Source organism: Lissotriton vulgaris, chromosome 1_1 (assembly GCF_964263255.1).
Source record: "Lissotriton vulgaris chromosome 1_1, aLisVul1.2, whole genome shotgun sequence".
In the NCBI taxonomy this organism is placed as follows: Eukaryota; Metazoa; Chordata; class Amphibia; order Caudata; family Salamandridae; genus Lissotriton; species Lissotriton vulgaris.
In genome coordinates this window covers 1,752,632,142-1,752,652,218 of record NC_141685.1, presented here as the reverse complement: position 1 = coordinate 1,752,652,218, position 20,077 = coordinate 1,752,632,142, and the positions used below count along the sequence as shown (strand labels likewise).

At 47.0% G+C, this 20,077-nt stretch overlaps 1 protein-coding gene across 4 annotated transcripts in view; it reads left to right on the top strand.

Moving 5' to 3' along the window:
* The window catches only part of RASSF3 (Ras association domain family member 3), a 627,222-nt gene that overhangs the window by 378,075 nt on the left and 229,070 nt on the right, over window positions 1-20,077 (top strand). The window contains exon 1 of one of the 4 annotated variants that reach the window (XM_086919049.1): window positions 14,828-14,943. The exons of the other annotated variants lie outside the window; for them this stretch is intronic. The gene's annotated coding sequence lies outside the window, so the exon portion shown is untranslated. Of the gene's footprint in view, window positions 1-14,827; window positions 14,944-20,077 lie in introns of those variants that run through there. 4 annotated transcript variants of the gene reach the window in all.

The window sequence follows — 20,077 nt, the reverse complement described above, 5'->3', positions numbered from 1 at the left end:
ACACTATATATGAGAAAATAGTGGCTGCCAATAACAGTACAAAGGGTGCTAGCAGGATTATACCCCCAAACCTGCCCAAAGACAGTGGATGTCCCATATCACACTTTCCCCTTATTGAAAGTGCAGATCTCCCTCACCTTATTACCTACATTAAATCAGGGTCTCCAAACGACCTTCTCCCTGCTAAGATGGTTCCTCCTCTGCTCCCTCTCCTGGGCCCCTTCATACAGAATGTCATCAATACATCTCTTACGAAAGGACAAGTCCCAGCAGACTGGAAGAGGGCGGTAGTAAACCCAATACGCAAGAAAGCTGCTTCCCCATGGACCGACCTTTCCAACCTGCGTCCTATTTCACTCTTACCATACATCAGTAAGATAGCTGAGAAGCATGTGAACACCTATCTGTCACAACATCTTGAAGCGACGGAGGGCCTGGACTATTCCCAATCTGGGTTCAGGCCAAACCACAGCACCGAATCTGCCCTCCAAACAGTGACCAATAACATCAGAATGGCACTGGATGGGGGCAATTCTATGATTCTGGTGCTGTTGGATCTCTCCGCCGCTTTCGATACGGTGTCTCACAAAGTGCTTCTTGAGCGACTAAAAGACGTAGGTTTGGAGGGCACGGCATTGGCATGGATGGAAAGCTTTCTGTCAGGACGCTCTCAAGAGGTTAGGCTGGGCTCCCACAAATCCATCCACAGGGAGCTCAATAAGGGAGTGCCACAGGGCTCCTGCTTAAGCCCTACACTTTTCAATGTGTATGTGGCTCCCCTAGCCAACCTAGCAAGATCATTTGGGTTTACACCAGTGTCGTACGCTGACGACACCCAACTCCTCTTTCCCTTTAAAGATCTGACACCTGCGATAAAAAAATCCTTCGCAGAGGGAATGAGAGCAATATCTGCTTGGATGTCAGCAAACTGCCTCCAATGCAATATAGGAAAAACGGAGGTCATGTTGTTTGGGCAAGCAAAAACACACTGGACACCGGACTGGTGGCCCCTGGAATTAGGCCCCGTCCCTAGCCCTAAAAACACAGTGAGAAATCTAGGAGTGTTAATAGATCAAACACTTACCTACAAGGACCACGTAAACCAGGTGGCAAGCACCTGTTTCCGAGCCATCGGTATGCTAAGGAGAGTGTTTCCCTACCTGCCAGACTGCCATAGAAAAACACTAGTGCAGGCATTAATCATCAGCAGAGTGGATTACTGCAACGGCCTTCTTTTGGGAGCAAATGAAGGGCAGATCAAAAAACTGCAAGTAATCCAAAATACGGCAGCTAGGATAGTCCTCAATGCCCCCCCCAGGACTCCCTCCCTTCCCCTGCTGACCAAACTTCATTGGTTACCAGTGAGGAAACGAGTGCAATTTAAGACCCTATGCACAATTCACAAAAGTGTGATAGGCAAAGGCCCTAAATATCTGGCCAACATCTTCCTGCCTTATGCCCCTGGGCGAACCCTGCGCTCTGTGAACCAACAACTTCTGCAGGTGCCCAGAATAAAGAAGGCCAGACAAGGGGGGCGAGCCCTAGCCCACCTTGGACCAAAGCTCTGGAACTCTCTGCCTTTTGAGATAAGGACACTGACCAATCATCTGACCTTTCGCAAGGTCTTGAAAACACATCTATTTCCCATTAACTGAAATAATCTCTCTCTCTAAATGCTCCATTCTCCTCTTCATTTAACATCTGAGGATTTACTTACTGGCAAAGCGCGGAGATACCCCTTCGGGGGTCTATTCTTGCGCTATAGAAGAATATAAAATAAATAAAATAAAAAATAAAATAAATCCTCGACGCCAGCGTCTTTCGGCCTGACGGAGACTGAGTTTCAGTGCCTTGAGTTCCTCGGTGAACCACCTATGGGCGTCGTGGCTGCGCCGCGTTTTAACAGGTTTTAGAGGTGACACCGAGTCAGCGGCAGAGACAAGCCATTGGGTAAGGTGATCAGACTGAGAGTCAATGGAAGAGATGGGTCCCGTGATGGAGGGGGCTGAAGAGCTCAAGAGGGAGGTGAATTTATTAAGGTCGGCCTTGTTCCAATTACGTGCCAAAAAGTTAGATTCTCGGGTGATATTGGCCGGGGAGGGCTTAGCAAGGGAAAAGGTGATAAGTAGATGATCTGACCAGGGGCAGGGAAGGACAAGGGGGGTGGAGATAACTAAAGAGGAAGTCCATACCTGGTCCAAAATATGACCTTTTATGTGCGTGGGTGTGTGTATGTGTTGGGTACAATTGAGACCCAACATAAGGTCGGAAAAGGGAGGGAATCAGGGGTTTCGTGAGGGTCTGATGGCCAGTAATTGAAGTCACCGAGAACTAAAACGTTGGTGTTATTGATAGTTAGCTGGGAGATGAGCTTCACAAACTGGACTGAAAAGTTAGGCATGGGTTGGGGGGGACGGTAAGCTAGGACACATACAAGAGAGGACCCAGGTTGCTCTAGCCTGATAGCAAGACAGTCAGTCATAGGGATGCTGGGGGTAGACACAGGGGAAAACCTGATTGAGTGACTAATGATGGCTGCAACCCCGCCGCCCGCTCTGCCAGAGGGACAGTTGGCTTGCAGTATGTAATATCCTGGGGGGATGGCGCCAGGATATCGGGGGAAGAGTCATCTGTGAGCCAGGTCTCGGACAGGAACAAGATGTCAGGCTGTTCCGATCCTAAAGGATAGAAGATGTCAGTTTTATGGCTGACCAGAGACCGAGTGTTTAGGTACATCACAGATAAGGGGGAATTGGGGGCAAGTCCCGAGGTGGTAGGGCGAGATTTGCCTACCAGGGCCGGGGGGCTGTGAGTGAGGGGTGAAGAAATGATCTCAGGGAAGAAATTCCTGGGAGCGGGCAAGCCGCATACGGCATGCTTGACTAAGGCCTCAGGGGGAGGGAGGAGAGGTTTATGAAGAGAAATGATAGCAAAACGGGAATATGTGAGGAGGGGAGCAGAGTGACGTGCCCCGTGCCCCGGCCTGCCGGGACGGGCGCAGACGGGCTTAACTCAGGCGCAACTCCGGCGCGCCTCCGTCGCGCCCGCTGCGCTCGTCCGCTGCGCTGACACATAATGGCCGTTTAAATAGGGGCAGGACGAGGGTGGAGTCTCAGGGAAGCTTCATGCCGATTGAAGCCCAATCAAAGATGGCGCCCGCTGTCACTGGGAGCCCGAGGTAGCAAACAGCCCCCAGCCAGCCACTCGCCTCTGAAAAGCGGAAAATATAGTTAGAGCCCTGCACAACAAAAGGTGAGGTTAAAAATACAATTTAAAGGACAGTGCGCAGCGTGAAAACGCCACTGCTCGCATTCAGCGGGGCGAAAGGCTAAAAACACAGAGAGATGCTCTCTCTCACTCTCGACTCACTCAGTGTCAGCAAACAAGCCCACTGCCACCGGGCTGTCTGCAAAACACCGACAGAGGAGTGAAACGCGCTATTAAATAGGGGCAGGACGAGGGTGGAGTCTCAGGGAAGCTTCATGCCGATTGAAGGCCAATCAAAGATGGCGCCCGCTGTCATGTGTGTGCGTCCGCATTTGAGTGCCTGAGTGTGTGTGTGTGTGTGGGCGTGGATGTAAATGTGTTTGTCTGTATCTGTTTTTGTGTGTGTGTGTGTGTGTGTGTCAGAGACGTTTTAAGTCATGGGCAAAGTTGGCTTAGGCCCTAGACGCAGCCTTTCTGCCCCCTACCCCATAAAGTCAGCTCTTTTCTGCAAAATTTCACCCTGGTGACCTGTTTACTTTCAATTTATTTTGATGTGTGAGAGTCTATTACAGACATTTTGTAAAGATATGCCGTGTTAATGTTTTATGTAACGTCCATTAAAAAAAGTTTCTTTTAGTTCAAAACAGGGTCTCACATATGAGAAATGGGAAGGTGTCACAGAGATTATTTGCAGTAATGTTAGTGAGCTGCTGCTGTGTTACCATATTGGAAACACATATCACGTTACCTGAATATTAGATTTAAACACATTTAGAATTTGGATGAGTGCGCCTGTGCACTGTCAGTCACTTGGCCTAGGTGGGGATGAAAGAGTTGAAACTGAATCATAACTTTAAAGCTGTTCTGAAGAGGGGCCTCCAAAATACCTTTGGCTCAGGGCCCTCAAAATCCTTAAGATGTCCCTGGTGTGGATATTGATCTCCGTGCCCCCATGTGAGTTCCTACGTGTCTGTCCCTGTCCATATAGAAGTGCAGATAGGTGTATGCCAGTGTACGTGTGCTGGTGTGGAGGTATTGTTAGAGCTTTTCTAAGTGGCATCAGATTGATCGAGCATCGCAAATGAGCCTGGTCAACAAGTCCATACACTGAGTACATTGAAACAATAGGCTTCACAAGGAAGACAGAGTATATCAGTTTTCAAACCATGAAGGTTTATTACAGGTTAATGGTTTATAGAAAGCAACATCAGGTTAGCATCAATTCATAAGCAAAATGCATATGATTCGATGAATTTGAAGGTCAAAGTATGTCAACTTTTTAAAATCAAAGGACGAGGGCGTGGCTAGCGGCCAAGCATGGCGGCAGCGTGAAGCGGGAGCTCCTCGCGGCATAACGGCCTTTCGTAAAATCCGATAATCTAATCCGTCACACTGCCTGCCCGAAGTGGCGGTACCTGCTCAGGAACCGAAGCGGCACCACCTGAACCAACTCCGACGAAAATCGGGTGCTGGGAACTGCACCTTCCAACACTTGCGCAGTGAGGCCTACGACGGCCCGGCGACATCGGCCTGGCGTATTCATCGAACCCCGGCGGAAGTGTGGCCTGCCCGGATTGAACTCAGTGGCGACTGCCGGCCCCCCCCGGAAAGGGACGTAGTGAGAGACGCTACAGCACAAGCACTAATGGTGAGAGTCTCTGGGGGGGCAATTGAGACTCGTGGACGGGGGCGGCTGCCTGGGGTGGAAAACACCCGCAGAAAAGCCACGGCGGTGACTGAACAGTGAAAGTTTCCACACGGTGGGCGGCACCTTAGGACCCCATCAAGCGCCATTTTGGAGGTGAGGCCTGGTCAGCTCGAGTGGAACGGGAAAGGAATAGGCACGCCAGGAGTGCAGACGCCTACTAGACATGGCAGTAACGAACAGAACCATTGTTGAGGCTGCCATCGACACGGTCCGGAGCCCCTGGACCCCTACACTGCGGAACAGTGTCTGAGGTGTCATTAACGGTGTCGACAACATCCGGGAACGGACTACTGGAAGAATCCCGGCAGACCACACACCGGTCAGACGCAGATCGAGCTCCTGAAGCTGCAATCGTAGGGCGGCCGGGTGCCGAGCTGAAAGTGACTCGAAGCGGCCATTGATACCGCCCAGCCAACACCTAAGCTCACGGGACAACAGGACACGAAGCTGCTCTGCCTCGAGTCATGGCGGGCAAAGGGACCAGAAGCGCTTTGACGCAGGCAAAATTGGATAAATTTGCCTATAGCCAGCACGGCCACTCTCAAGTCAGGGGGCAAAACTCCACAGGCGCTACTCCGGACATGGAAGGTACCAAAAAAGTGACACTGGAGGACATTATGAAGACCCTCTCAGAGGTGCAAACGACAGTGGGCTCCATCTCCTCCGAAGTTACTCTGCTACGGGCGGACTTTCAAAAGATGACCGAAAGGGTGTCTCAGGTCGAGGTGGTTACAAAATCACTTATGGAAGACACTTCCGAACTACAAATGGCGATGGAACGCATGGAAAAAGTCACCAAGATGCTACAAGAAAAACTGGACGACCAAGAAGGGCGTTCCCGCAGAAACAACATACTCATTCTTGGCCTACCGGAAACAGAAGGGAAGGGAGTAATGGACCACTACGTCGAGGACCTCATCAAAAATAAACTGCAGCCTAAAGGCCTGTCCCATTTTTTCTCCGTTGAGAGGGCGCGCCGGGTGCCATGTGGGGCGCCCAAACCGGGAGCAACGCCGCGGCCTGTACTGGCTAGACTGTTTAATTTCAGAGACAGGGATGCAATCTTGCAGGCGGCAAGAGTTTCACCACCAGTCAAGCTCCAGTACTCCACTTTGGCCTTCTTTCCGGACTACACAGCAGAGGTGGCCAGGCGCCGGAAGTCCTTTACGGAGGTAAAGAAGACGCTGCGAGACAGAGGCCTGCCATATTCAATGCTATTCCCAGCCAAATTGCGAATTGTAGCCGATGGAAAAGCATGGTTTTTTGACAAGCCTGAAGTGGCTCGAGACTGGCTTGATGGTTGGAGACAGGCGGGGCAACAACAGCGTCCACACAGAGATCGACCACACCACCGTAACGACAAGCACACGGACTAGCAGGACAACCGTCCTTCACACCACGTTGATGCTGCGGGAGTGGAATCTGACTTGGAGTGGGACCCACTTGACTCTGGGCAGCCCGGCCCGATTTAGAGGTGGACTTCATAAGAGACAAAACGTGTGCAATACAGGGACCTGGAGCTGGTTAAGCTGAGTAGGGTGGGCAATAGCCGGTGCCTGTAGGGGACTCACCAACCCCACGAGCAAGTAAGATAGTAGGGAATGGGGAAAAGCGCTCTGCCAAGTTGGGGAAGCGGGCGGGAAACGGTCCGTGGAGCAGGGGAGCAGGGAGGGGGGAGGGAGGGGGAGTTCGAATGTTAATGTTATTGTACTCTATGGTACGCTATCACGCCAAAAGCCACACGATTATGGTACACTACCACACGGCGCCGCATCTGTGTTGATGTCGGCCACCGATCGCTTGCGACAATGATTACACGACCCGATGGCCCAGCAGTTAAACGTAGTACCCGTTGAGGGCGCCCCTGTGACGGCTGAAGTGCCCCCCCTGCGTATGCTTACCTGGAATGTTAGGGGCTTAGGGGATAAAATTAAAAGAGGTCTGGTCTTGCAAGCCATTAAACGCCAGGGACCTGACTTAGTGATGCTCCAAGAGATGCACCTCGCAGGGTCAACATGTAAAGCACTTGACAGACGTGGGTATGTTATGGCAGTGCATGCAGAATTCACAACAGGATCCAGGGGAACTGGGATACTCATGAAAAAATCATCCTCTTTTCTGGTGGAGTGCCGCAGGATGGACGATCAGGGTCGTTTTGCGGCATTGCACGGACAGTGGGAAGGAAAACCTCTGAATGTGGTCTCCGTGTACATCCCCCCGGCACTCCACTCAACGGCATTGCCAGCGCTTGGTAAATTTCTCCTGGACCTCCCAGAGGGTGACACAATCATTGAAGGGGACTTTAATGCAATAATAGACCCCACGCTAGACACCTTCCCCGTGAGAGACCGCCCGAGGGGTTCTGCCACACTCCCTGGTTTTATAGAGGCGATGGGCCTTACGGATGTATGGCGACAGTTGAACCCAGCGGCTACCCACTACACATATTATTCTGCAGTACACAATAGCCTTTCACGAATAGACTATTTTTTATTTCTGGGGGTAGGTCTGGGATCGATAGATAAAATAGATATCCTGCCTAGAGGTGTGTCTGACCACCCCACAGTATCTCTATTACTCACCACCAAAGAGAGGAAGTGTGCTAGAATATACCCAATATACCCCAACTATTTGAAAATCCCTAAGATCAGGAAGAAACTCAAATTAGCAACCATGCAATATTTCAAAGAAAATATAGGGACCGTCTCCTCGCCCTCAGTACTTTGGGAAGCTTATAAAACAGTCCTCAGAGGGGAAGCGATAGCAGCGATAACGGGACACAAACGGGATTCCAGACGTGAACTCACGGAACTAGAGCTAGCACTTCACAACGCGAACGTCACACACATGTCAAATCCCACAACGGAGACAACACACTTATTACAGCTCCGCAACAACAATACCGGGATCCTCTTAAAACGACCGTCAAAGGATATCAAGCAAACACGTTACATAGAATATATGATGTGGGAGATAAGGCTGGGAAAATGCTAGCATGGCTGGACAGGAGAGGGGGCAGTAACAGAGGTATACAGAGACATTATACGCATGTTGGTCAACTACAGACACACCCTGAGCAAATAGTACACACCCTGGCACGTCACTTTCAAGAGATATATACCCCAGAACGTGACGTCACTGCGCAGACGGCGACAATTTTACTAGAAAACATTACCATCCCCACGCTCACACAAGAGGCACAACAAGAATTAGAAACTGACCTGTCGGAAGATGAAATCCAATTGGCGATACAAAATTTGCAATCCGGTAAGGCATTAGGCCCCAACGGACTGCCTGTGGAGTGGTATAAAGCAGTGGCTCCTATGCTAAGCAAACCGTTGCTAAATATGTATACCGAAAGCATTGAAAGGGCGGTACTACCGCTTGACCAGCGTACTGCCTCTATAGTGGCTATACCTAAGCCGGATAAACCACCGACTGCATGCACCCCCTACCGCCCCATATCATTGCTTAACGTGGAAGCTAAAATCCTAGCAAAGATCCTGGCCAGCCGTTTGACACAACACCTGCACACACTGATACACCCTGACCAGTCGGGCTTCATGCCCCACAGGAGCACAGCAATGAATCTCAGGAGGGTCCATGGGGTGTTGGCACGTGCACACCTTATTGCTGAGCAGGCGGTGATCCTTTCCCTCGATGCCAAAATGGCTTTTGACCTAGTGGAATGGGAATATCTATTTGCAGTGCTTACTAGTATGGGCTTTGGACCAAAATATATTGCATGGGTGCGGCTGCTGTACACGTCACCAGTAGCACAGGTTGTGGCGAATGGACACATTTCAGCGTCGTTCCCACTGAAGCGGGGGACTAGACAGGGATGCCCGTTGTCTCCTTTGCTCTTTGCCCTGGTGCTTGAACCACTGGCAATCCTGATTAGAACAACGCCACTATTTCGAGGTATCAGGTGGGAGGAGGGGTGGGAAGATAAGATCTCCCTATATGCTGACGATATGCTCATCTACATGGTTGACCTTAATAACGGGATCCCTGCCCTGTTGCACCTCTGTAACACACACGGAAGCTCGTCGGGTTACACCCTGAACTGGTCAAAGTCGGTGGTATATGTACTCAGAGGCCCGGAGCCATTGTTGCAGGAGGACTGCCCCTTGGCCTTAACGACAACCTCCTTTAAATACTTGGGTATTTTCATCACGAATAATGCCACTGACTTCTTTGACACAAACTTAAAGCCACCTATGGAAAGCCTACGTGCAGACGTTAAACACTGGGCGACTTTGCCCCTGATCCTCCTAGGGCGGGCGGCTTTGTATAAAATGATGGCGCTCCCTAGATTCTTATATGTGTTGGAAAATACCCCTTATTTGGTTGCACCGCGCTATTTTAAGCAAATTGCAGCGCTGGTCTCCAGCCTACTCTGGAATAATGGCCCGGCACGTATAGCGCATGATAAACTGGTGAAGAGTTGGTATGAGGGAGGGATTGCACTACCCAATGTCCAACTATACTACTGGTCGGCTCAACTTAAGATAATTAATCAATGGGTCCACACCCCACGAGAGGACCCAGCATACAAAGCGGATTGGTCTCAACTGGGGACAGACGGCATGCTCTCCGTTTTATACAACAAGTCCCAGGTTAGAAAACTGATTGGCCCGACACAGCACACAGCGGCACTGTGGCATAAAGCGCAAACACGGCTGGGCTGGGCAGGGAAACTCACCAAACTGACGCCACTGTGGGATACAAAATTATTGGGGAACCTCAGATTATGCAAAGGATTCACGCAGTGGGACCGCATAGGAATCTCCCCGATAGGGGACCTATGGGAGAAAGGCACAGTGATTGCATTTCCGCAACTCCAACAGCAATATGGTTTAGGCCCCAATGAGACGTTCAGGTACGTACAGATACGTCACGCACTGCTCCAAGCAATTCCACCAGACACTGATCTGCCAGAATCTTCACCACTAGAAGATAGACTACTGACGGACTTTATGCCGCAGAGTGCAACTTCTCTCACATATAAAAAGTTAGTCAACAACCTGGCAGACCCCACATTACACCTTAAGGAGAAATGGGTGGGGGAAATAGGAGAGGTAGATGAATCGGAATGGAATGAAGTGCTTGCCTCACCGAGGGAAGTAGGCATATCGGCGAAATTCAGATTAGTGCAAATCAAAATTCTGCACCGAGTTTACTATACTAGAACGTTACTTCACAGGATACAAAGGACACCACACCCATTCTGCCTCAGGGGATGCGGTGAGGAAGGGAATCTGTTCCACACCCTATGGGAATGCCCGCAGATACAAGAATACTGGAAACAAATTATGCGCACTGTCTCCCAAGCACTTAAGATATCTATCCTGCCTGAACCTCGAAAGTGTCTGTTGAACATTTGGGACCCCAATGATTTGGACAGGTATGGACTGTTGTGGGTCACGCTAGCCATTACAGTAGCCAAGAGGGACATAGCACAAAAATGGGGTGTTCCAGAACTACCTACAGCGGCTCGATGGGCCAGAAATATGGACTTGTTGATGGTGACGGAAAGGGCGGTGTATGTGCTTAGGGCTTGCCCCCGGAAATGGAACAAGATCTGGGCTCCCTGGAATACTTATAGAGGGGAAATCTGTGAACCCTTGCCAGAAAACGAAGATCTAGATTCTGAGGGGGAGGATGAATAGGAGGGTGGGTGTTTAGTTCTTCATGCACCGGGCTGTTGCACGACTGTGGCTTAATCATACACCAAATTGTAATTAGAATGAATGGCTGATGGATGTTGAAGTGTACAGACGACATACTGTACGTGATGACAAATAGTTGGATTTTCCTTTATTTTATTGTTATTTTAAAAACCTTTTGCGCATTATTGAACATGATATTGAGGGCTAGAGGGATATACCTTATATATGTATGAGGCAGATAAGTTATGATCCAACTACTGTACTGAGGACAATTAATGTTACACATCCGAGTAACTGTTCGGACTACATTTACCAGATGTTAAAATACGCACTACCATACTGTACTTCCGGTCTATTATTGCACAGAAAAAGATGAATCCTATTTGCAATATTGTACATATCACTAATGCCTTCATGTCAATAAAGATTTTTTTTTTTTTTAAATCAAAGGACGAACCAGCACAGGGCCACCTCAAAAGGAAATACAATGGAAAGCCAGGGCTTTCCCTAAGAGAGTAATGTAAAATCTTTGTTCCGCTCTTCTCTCATCCAATTCTTAGTCCAAGTCTGCTCTCTCGATCGAAATCTGTACTATATTAAAACACAACTCTAACATGTTTCACACCTTCACACAGCCCCTCATAAGGCTGTCCAATCAAGGTAAAGCAAGATGATACAGTTACATACTTGACAGGTTCTCAAGACTTTCTCACAAACGAGCTTCTCAGTGACGTTCAAACTTCTCTGTCTGCATAAGATATGTGCCCCTGGATGCAGACTGCAGGTGTCTTCTTGAATGTGCTATTCATTAAAACATTCCACAATAATCACAAAAAAAGAAAACATTCCTACACATGGGAAAGAAGGAGAAAAGAACCTTTCATTTGATAATTAGAACTAAAGCTTCACCTATGCCCGCATATGCATGATATGCAGCCTGGAGCCAAAATTCATCAAGTCCACTATTTGCAACTCTAATGAACTGTTATTGGACTTATACTTTATTGTTTTATGCAAAACCGAAGCATACGTTCATTTAGTGATCGGTGGCCCTTCTGGGCACCTTCTTGCACACCCTTCCTGCTTTTGTACTATCTCCTACCATGTCTAAACCTGGCAATTGCTCCCCAGACAGACAGAGTAGCTAACCAAGGACTCGAACTATGCAGTGAGGAATGCATGCACTGAATATGGACTAGCTCTCCCTGACCTCAACATTGGTGGAATTATTAGCAAGAAATGCTGATTCATGTGTGAGGAAATGAACAAACCGGATGATCTACTCCCAGCGAAATGATACTTGGGGTTTCGCAATGTTTTTGAAAGAGGGTAAGTAACTATCAAAAGAGTTTGTTAATTTATTAAATGAAACTGTAAAGAGAATAGTGTGTTTTTGAATTCACCCTTTTCAGATAGATGAAGCTCAAATCTTCACAGCTTCAGGATGTCCAGAAAGGTTGCATTGACCTTGAGCTGAGGATCAGTATCTTTTCATCTACTCCTTGCAGAATTACTCGCTCTAAAATTGATGCTATCAGTACAAAGCGTTTGGGAACCACCTACTTTTAAAAAATACTTAGACTTTAACTACGCCCTCTCCGTTGTTTAGCGCTTGGAGCCTGGAGTGGCAGATTGAAGACAAGCCATGTATTCGACAAGTGTCGGAATCTTTCTACACGGAGAACGTTGGCCAGAGTTCAATGCAGTGGCCGCCCTTTGAAGAGATGCCTATGCAATTCGGGAACCGGACGACTTTGTCAGCTCTATAGGGGTAGATATTTTGCCCACACGCCTCGATATCCCAATTTCTTTTATCTTTGATTTCAGCAGGAAGTGGAGGAAATCGTATCAGAAGTTTGGAAACTCCTGCCCATATCTTCTTAGAGTGCATTCTCTTAAAATTAAAGTACAACTTTTCTATTGTTTTGACTGTCGCACAAGTACTTTTACAAATCCACTTAAGAAACTCACTGAAAGAACAGGTGTGTCCAATAGGGGATCCACAGTAAAGCTTTGTCCTTAAAATTTGATCTCAAAGCAAGCCTATTGGTTTTCATCAGCATTCTGATGGTAGTGGCCATATGTCACATTGCCAAGTAGTACAAGTTTATTCGTATCTAGCCAACTAGTTGCCCATCATTCCTTTAACTTGCCGTCTGCAGTCAGTGCAACATTGCTGTGTTTTTTTTGTGCCCACTTGCTTATAAGAGAATTAGAAGGTTACCTGAAGACTTCTGCCACATCACTTGAAAAGCCAGAGAGAAGTCTGCCAACCCCAAACTTATCAATCAATCAATCAATCAGGAGTTTGTTAAAGCGCAACTACTCACCCGTAAGGGTCTCAAGGCGCTAACTTAAAGCATTTCTTTTTTAAAAAGTCCCAGAGTTTGGAGTCTAGGGAGAGGGTAGCTTTGTGTTGAATTTAGAGAGAGTCGTAGTTATCGTGTGTATTTGAGACAAGTAGATGGAGACAGCAGACACCAATGTAATTTACAAAGAAGGAAAAAAAACTATGTAAAAAGAGTGCCTCAAGAACAACAATCCATTAAAGGAGACTTGTCAGAAGGCGGAGTATCAGAGAAAACGCGAACCAAACAGCTTCACCACTGGTTGATGAGAACTGATAACATTTCCAGTCCAGTCAGACAAGTTATCGAATGTTCTTTTTCTAGACCAGTGTAACTTTTCCATTATCTTCACAATGCAAGCAAATTCAGCCCGGCTGTTCTTTGGGTAATCTGTGACAGTAGTTTTTGGTGCCTCTACAGGTGAGTGCATCCGAGAGCCAAGGAGCCACTTTAACGATAGCCAAGCAGTGTGGAAAACTATACCACAACATGATTCAATCAAACAGACATATGCAGGCACACACGATTAACCAGTATTGAAAGCAATGTAGTGTGAGAGCAAAGACAGAGCTGGCGACCACGTAATGTTCTGCAGCAGACAGATAAATGAGGAGACCAGAAGTCCCTGGCAGTTTTGTACTTTTGAGATCTACTGGCCAGATATACAAAACTTCTATAGCATGTGTGGAATATGGATCTTCCTTGCTGCTGGGTGTGCAACTGCATTTTAACAACATGCTGATCCTGTAGGCATGAACAGGAGTTAGGTGTTCTGGAAGAGCCGGGAACTAAGAGCAAGCTTGAGAATGTCTTCTACACGGCCTTCAGTGACCCTCGTGGGTTGGTGGAGAATGCCCTGATGACGACAACAGGAACCTGGCTCGAATCCTACATGGGTGATGGACCTTAAAAGATCTTCCCCTGAAAATTTACATTATTTCACTTCTGTCGCCAGGGATAGAAATTAAATCATGCATGCAAATGTTCATGCCCTTCATAAAAGCGCAAGGGGGTCAGGTGTGCAAATCGGAAGACTTATGCATGCACCTGGGTGTAAATTATTTGCCCAGAAGATTCTTCATGGTTTTACCTATGGGCAAATAGTACGAAGTAGGCAATTCTACTTAGAGGCAAATAGCTCATATTCAATCATATTATGGGCAAAAACCACCCTCTTGGGAGATTGCTCCTGAAAAAGAATTGGAACTAGCGTTGTAATCAGGGCCTTTGTGTATTTTGCACAAAGACGCTCTGGCCCTGTCAATCCCTTCTGCTTCGTTGTTGTTGCTTGAGGTGCTTACCCAGTCTTCCTCCTGTGACCTTGGCTCCTCTAAATCCTGCCAAAATCAAAGTACCCAAGATACTGATGTAAGTTGTTCCAATCTCCGATTTTTACAATTAAATTCTCAGTTTTTGCTAATTAAAGATTACCTGTGTTTTCATGTGTAATGAGTTTACATGAGTCACTTCCTCCCAGTGAGTCAAGAACTTGTGAGTGACCTTGTCTTCTGCGTTGAACACATCCAGCTAGCAAGTAATTTAAGGTCAGAAGAGAAAGCGTTAGGAAAGTCACCGGTTTTAACGCTTTATTTATTTTTTGCAGTTTTACACAGCGCCAACTCGACCCAAGGTTTTGGAGCTCATTACACGAGTACCAGTTACATTACTCGAGGCCATATTCATTTTTTAAGGCACCGGGAGATTAAGTGATTTCCCCAGAATCACAGGATGTTGCATGTTGAGCACTCAAGACCGGTCTGCCCAGTTCCGATGTCGCCAGCTCTGCCACAATGCCACATCCTCTCCCCACTCCTTCCATAGTTGTGGGCTTGGCATGCTATGCTGCTCCATCTGCAAGCAGTAGCCAACGGTGGGCGAGGTAATGGGGCTGAGGCAAGATTTGCACGGTAAGGTTGAAAAGCCCCCCTGGTGTCTCCGAGCCAATGGGCCCCTGGGGCAGTTCCATCCCATCACAGCAAGAGGGAGCAGAACTGCAGCAAGCTTGGGGGTAAGTACAAATGGGGGTAGTTCCACAGTATCAAATAATATGCCCTGAAATGGAGAAACATTTTGGGCGCGTTGTAAGGCCTTTCCTATCTTGCCTTCTGTAAAAACATTTTTTTTAAAGTAGAGGAAAATAGCAAGGTGGGGGTCTCGCTGGCCGACTTCACCAGTGTGGTACTTAAAACTCTATAAGAGCGCAACTGGGAGGTGCTGCCCCTCAGAAGTTAAGACAGTAGGGTGGTGGGGCCTGTCATAGAGTGGAAGACATATCAGGAATTTGGATCCATTGGAGGGCAGGGAGTCAGCAAGACAGTGCCGCAATGAAACGGCGGAGAGGGTCTTGCATAGAACTGGAGACAATACTGGGATGTGGCTGATCCACACAGGTGATGGACACTTTCATGGGCTTGAGGCCTGATGGCCTCGCCACCATGGTGGTATAACCTAGAAGGATGATGGCGCTTGTCACAGGATAATAGGGTGTTAGGACCTGCAGAAGTGAGGAACACAACAGGGCAGTAGAACCTGTCAAAGAAAGAAAACAATAGGTTGGTGTGGCCTATCCAAGGCTGGAAGTGAGGAGACAACAAGATAGCACAGCATGTGAAAGTGTGGTGTGGTTTGTCTAATAGTGGAAGACATTGACAACAGAATGGTGTTCTATGTCCCAGGGTGGGAGACAGCAGGGCAGGGAAGCCCATCAGAAAGTGTCAAGAACAAGTGGTGATGAAGATGGTGGTAAAGTCTCCTGTTCTATGCTCTTTACACCTCGACCACCAGAATATCCTGCCCGTCCCCAGTTTATATGCGACCACCCCAAATTCCCCTCATTCTGGTGTGCGACCTGGGTCCAAAACCTGCTGTCTGATACTGTGTGAAGTGTGCGTTTCTCTTTCCGTGATGTGATTTGGAGCTGCCTTTGTCTGGACTGTTGAATTGATTGTGTTAGGAGACTGTTTGTTCTCTCTCTTATCAGATGACAAACTGAGGATTACTTAAAAATTGTCCGCACTGCTCGCAGCCAGTAAACACCGAGCTATTGTCTTGTGATGACTTTTGATGCTGAGGATGGCGGATGCCTGTTGCTAAAGTATTTTGGCTGTTTGCCACTTGGATCTATGAAGGCAAGCCATGGTCAGTGAATGCAGGATGTGTGTTTGTGATGTGTGTCTCATTCTACATACTCTTCTTTCTCTACTTCACATTACACCGGATGTTTTCCTCATTTTGTTTGACTCGCCATAACATTGAAAGTGTTTGATAATAAGCATTATTTTGTTAGGAAATGAATGTTATTTGCTCTACAGTGCATTGTCTGACCCAGACAAAACACGTCTGTGATTGTATGGACATCCTTGAGAGAAATCTATCTTCGGAAGACCCATGAATGCTAAGATTAAAGCAAAGCTGCTTTGATGCATGATGTTATCCTGAGCTTTACTTTTGAATCATTCAACCTAAAAAAGTGGGGTTTCCTCACAGAAAGCGGCCTGCCTACAGCTTCAAGCTAAGAAGGAAAAGCTAAAGGAGTGGAGTTGGTGTCCAAGGGATATTTCCTAGTGCACTGTTTTTCTCTGCACCTTTGCACTTACCTGGGGAATATGACGATGGCAGCTGAGGAACTGCAGTGCTCTTTAAATCCGTTATTAGGGTCCTCTGAAGGAATGAATTAATAATATCCGGCCTCACGTGGGGATAGGAGAGCTCCCGAGCACGGACAGTCAGTTGGAAAATAACAAGATGGCGACTGGAAATGTGTAGGTACTGGCAGGAGGTGGTGAAATGACAGGAGCTGATGCGTGGATGGTGCTTATCAAAGTCGATGTCTTCGTGTATAAGCACTATTACTTATGAGCACGGAATGCATACAAATCCCTGACCTTTCCACCTGTTAAAATTAGTCTTCAATTCCATACGTATACCGGTGGTTGTGAGTAGGTGTGGGATCTGTACCTACATCTCCACCCAGGGAGGAACCTGGTCAGCTGATAGACATGTGTGCTTTACATGGTCCATGGGGTACCTTCTCTCCAATAAGATCAGGGACTCTTATCCAAAATAACCCTGGCAAAAATGTTCACACCAATCCCACACTGCAGGTGGGGGCTATATGTCAAATGTGTGGTAGACTAGCCATGTAGCACCCGAAATAGGTGGATCCAGGAGCCCCGGTAGCTTGTCTCCTTTCTGGTAAAGAATTGGCTTGGTAGTTTAGTCTACCCTGTTCCCATGATGCACTGGGCCAGGGACAGACTGATTTGCATATAGCCAGGTTCTGAGCTGGGATGGGGCAGTGAGATAAATAACGGTGATGGATCAAGCCCTGATCTTTGGACTGGGTAAGAGTGGTCTGCTTAATTCAGACACTCTGTTCATCACCACCCCCTTTTCTGAATAGTTTTTGGCCACTATAGGTGTGGCAGGTTATACTCAGACATGAGTCCCTTTCTCACTGCTCCATCAGGATTCAAGCAAGCCGGGCCGAAGACGGCTGAAATGCCAGAAACCGGTCCCCGGTTGCTTGTCTCCTTTCTGGTGAAGAATTGGCTTGGTAGTTTAGTCTGCCCTGTTCCCATGATGCACTGGGCCAGGGACAGACTGATTTGCATATAGCCAGGTTCTGAGCTGGGATGGGGCAGTGAGATAAATAACGGTGATGGATCAAGCCCTGATCTTTGGACTGGGTAAGAGTGGTCTGCTTAATTCAGACACTCTGTTCATCACCACCCCCTTTTCTGAATCGTTTGCTCTACAGTGCATTGTCTGACCCAGACAAAACACGTCTGTGATTGTATGAACATCCTTGAGAGAAATCTATCTTCGGAAGACCCATGAATGCTAAGATTAAAGCAAAGCTGCTTTGATGCATGATGTTATCCTGAGCTTTACTTTTGAATCATTCAACCTAAAAAAGTGGGGTTTCCTCACAGAAAGCGGCCTGCCTACAGCTTCAAGCTAAGCAGGAAAAGCTAAAGGAGTGGAGTTGGTGTCCAAGGGATATTTCCTAGTACACTGTTTTTCTCTGCACCTTTGCACTTACCTAGGGAATATGACGATGGCAGCTGAGGAACTGCAGTGCTCTTTAAATCCGTTATTAGGGTCCTCTGAAGGAATGAATTAATAATATCCGACCTCACGTGGGGATAGGAGAGCTCCCGAGCACGGACAGTCAGTTGGAAAATAACAAGATGGCGACTGGAAATGTGTAGGTACTGGCAGGAGGTGGTGAAATGACAGGAGCTGATGCGTGGATGGTGCTTATCAAAGTCTATGTCTTCGTGTATAAGCACTATTACTTATGAGCACGGAATGCATACAAATCCCCGACCTTTCCACCTGTTAAAGGTAGTCTTCAATTCCATACGTATACCGGTGGTTGTGAGTAGGTGTGGGATCTGTACCTACATCTCCACCCAGGGAGGAACCTGGTCAGCTGATAGACATGTGTGCTTTACATGGGCCATGGGGTACCTTCTCTCCAATAAGATCAGGGACTCTTATCCAAAATAACCCTGGCAAAAATGTTCACACCAATCCCACACTGCAGGTGGGGGCTATATGTCAAATGTGTGGTAGACTAGCCATGTAGCACCCGAAATAGGTGGATCCAGGAGCCCAGCACAACAAAAAGTAACATTTTCACCCAGGCCATTGTATGTATGTGTACGTGCTGCATGGAAGGCCCCATGCAAGGTCACATTTCCCGTTGTGTGTTAAAAAAAACCTGAAAGAGTTATTAGTTCGTTCTAGTTATTCAAATGTGCTCACCTCAAATTTACGAGCTCATTTTTCATTAAATATGTTCACTATATAAACTTGTAAAAGATATTTATTACAAGGAAATCGTTAGAAAAAATCTTCAACTAAGGTCTTATTTTTAGAAATGCTACTTCACCTGTAATCTTCCACAATGGTAAGATGCTTCAAAATATTCTTTCATAACAACAAAATATTAGGCAGCCAACATGTGTTTTGTAGTGAAACCCTCTTTTACAAGGCTAGGTACTGCTGTGTAGTTAATTATAATTATAGGGCCTTATTTTCAAAGCTATTTTGCCGTAGCAAAAGCTCAGATTCACAAAATCAGAGCTTTTCTGACCGCAAAATAGCTTTTGGGGATGTTCAAAACAAAAATTCCAAGTCGGTAACTATCGCAAAATAGGTTTGCGGCTACATACTGAATCACAAATTGAAAGGGGCATGTTTAGGCCGCCCCTTCCAATTAACCATTTTTATGGAATGTACCAATGGTTTGCGACCATTGATAGGCTTCTGACATCTCAAAAGAGGTGGTAATCCACTCACAAGTGGGAAGGGATTCCTTATGGACCCCTTCCTTTTAACCAATTTTGTAAAACAACAGTTTTTAGAGCGAGCCTGGGCAGCGCATGCGCTGTTCTGCGAGGCATGCTGTATTTGAGTATGGACTTGAAGCTCCGCCCACTCGCTATCCATATTTTTCATTGGCTTCTGTCATTGTCCTTTGTAAATGCTGGCTTCCGATTCGTTAATAGGCTTGTTAGTCCCTCCTTGGTACCGCCTTGTCTTCATTTGTAACCTTCCATGAGGACTGGCCCTTTTACTTCTGTTGTCACACTGTATGTTTATTTAGCCTGTAAGCACTATTTTCTTTAATGCGTTACTCCTCCTACAGGCATGACATGCTTTCCTGCAACAATCAGCGCGCCATGCGTGCTTTCACTTTCCAAGTAGTTGCCACTTCTTTGAAATGAAAAAGGTCTTGCATTTACAAGAGTCTGAGCTATTGGCATTGTAAACGGCAATGCCTTTTATTTATGTGTTAATTATCAAAACAGATAAATAAAGCGCATTGTTATTTACAATGCCAATACCTTAAACTCTCACAAATGCGAGACCTATTGCATTGCAAATGCTTGTTAGGAGTAAGCAGTGGTCCCTAGGACCATTGCTTACCGTTAAAAAAAGTTTTTGAAATTAGTTTTTTTTTTTTTAACACATCCCGTTTTCCTTTAAGGAAAAGAAGCAGCATTTTTCATAAAAAAAGATCGCTTTATTTGAAAGCAATCACACAATCACAAACATGGTGGCCTGCGGACCCCACCGGGCCACCAGCCATGTGATGCCAGAAAATCGTAGTGCATCGCAATTCACTACTT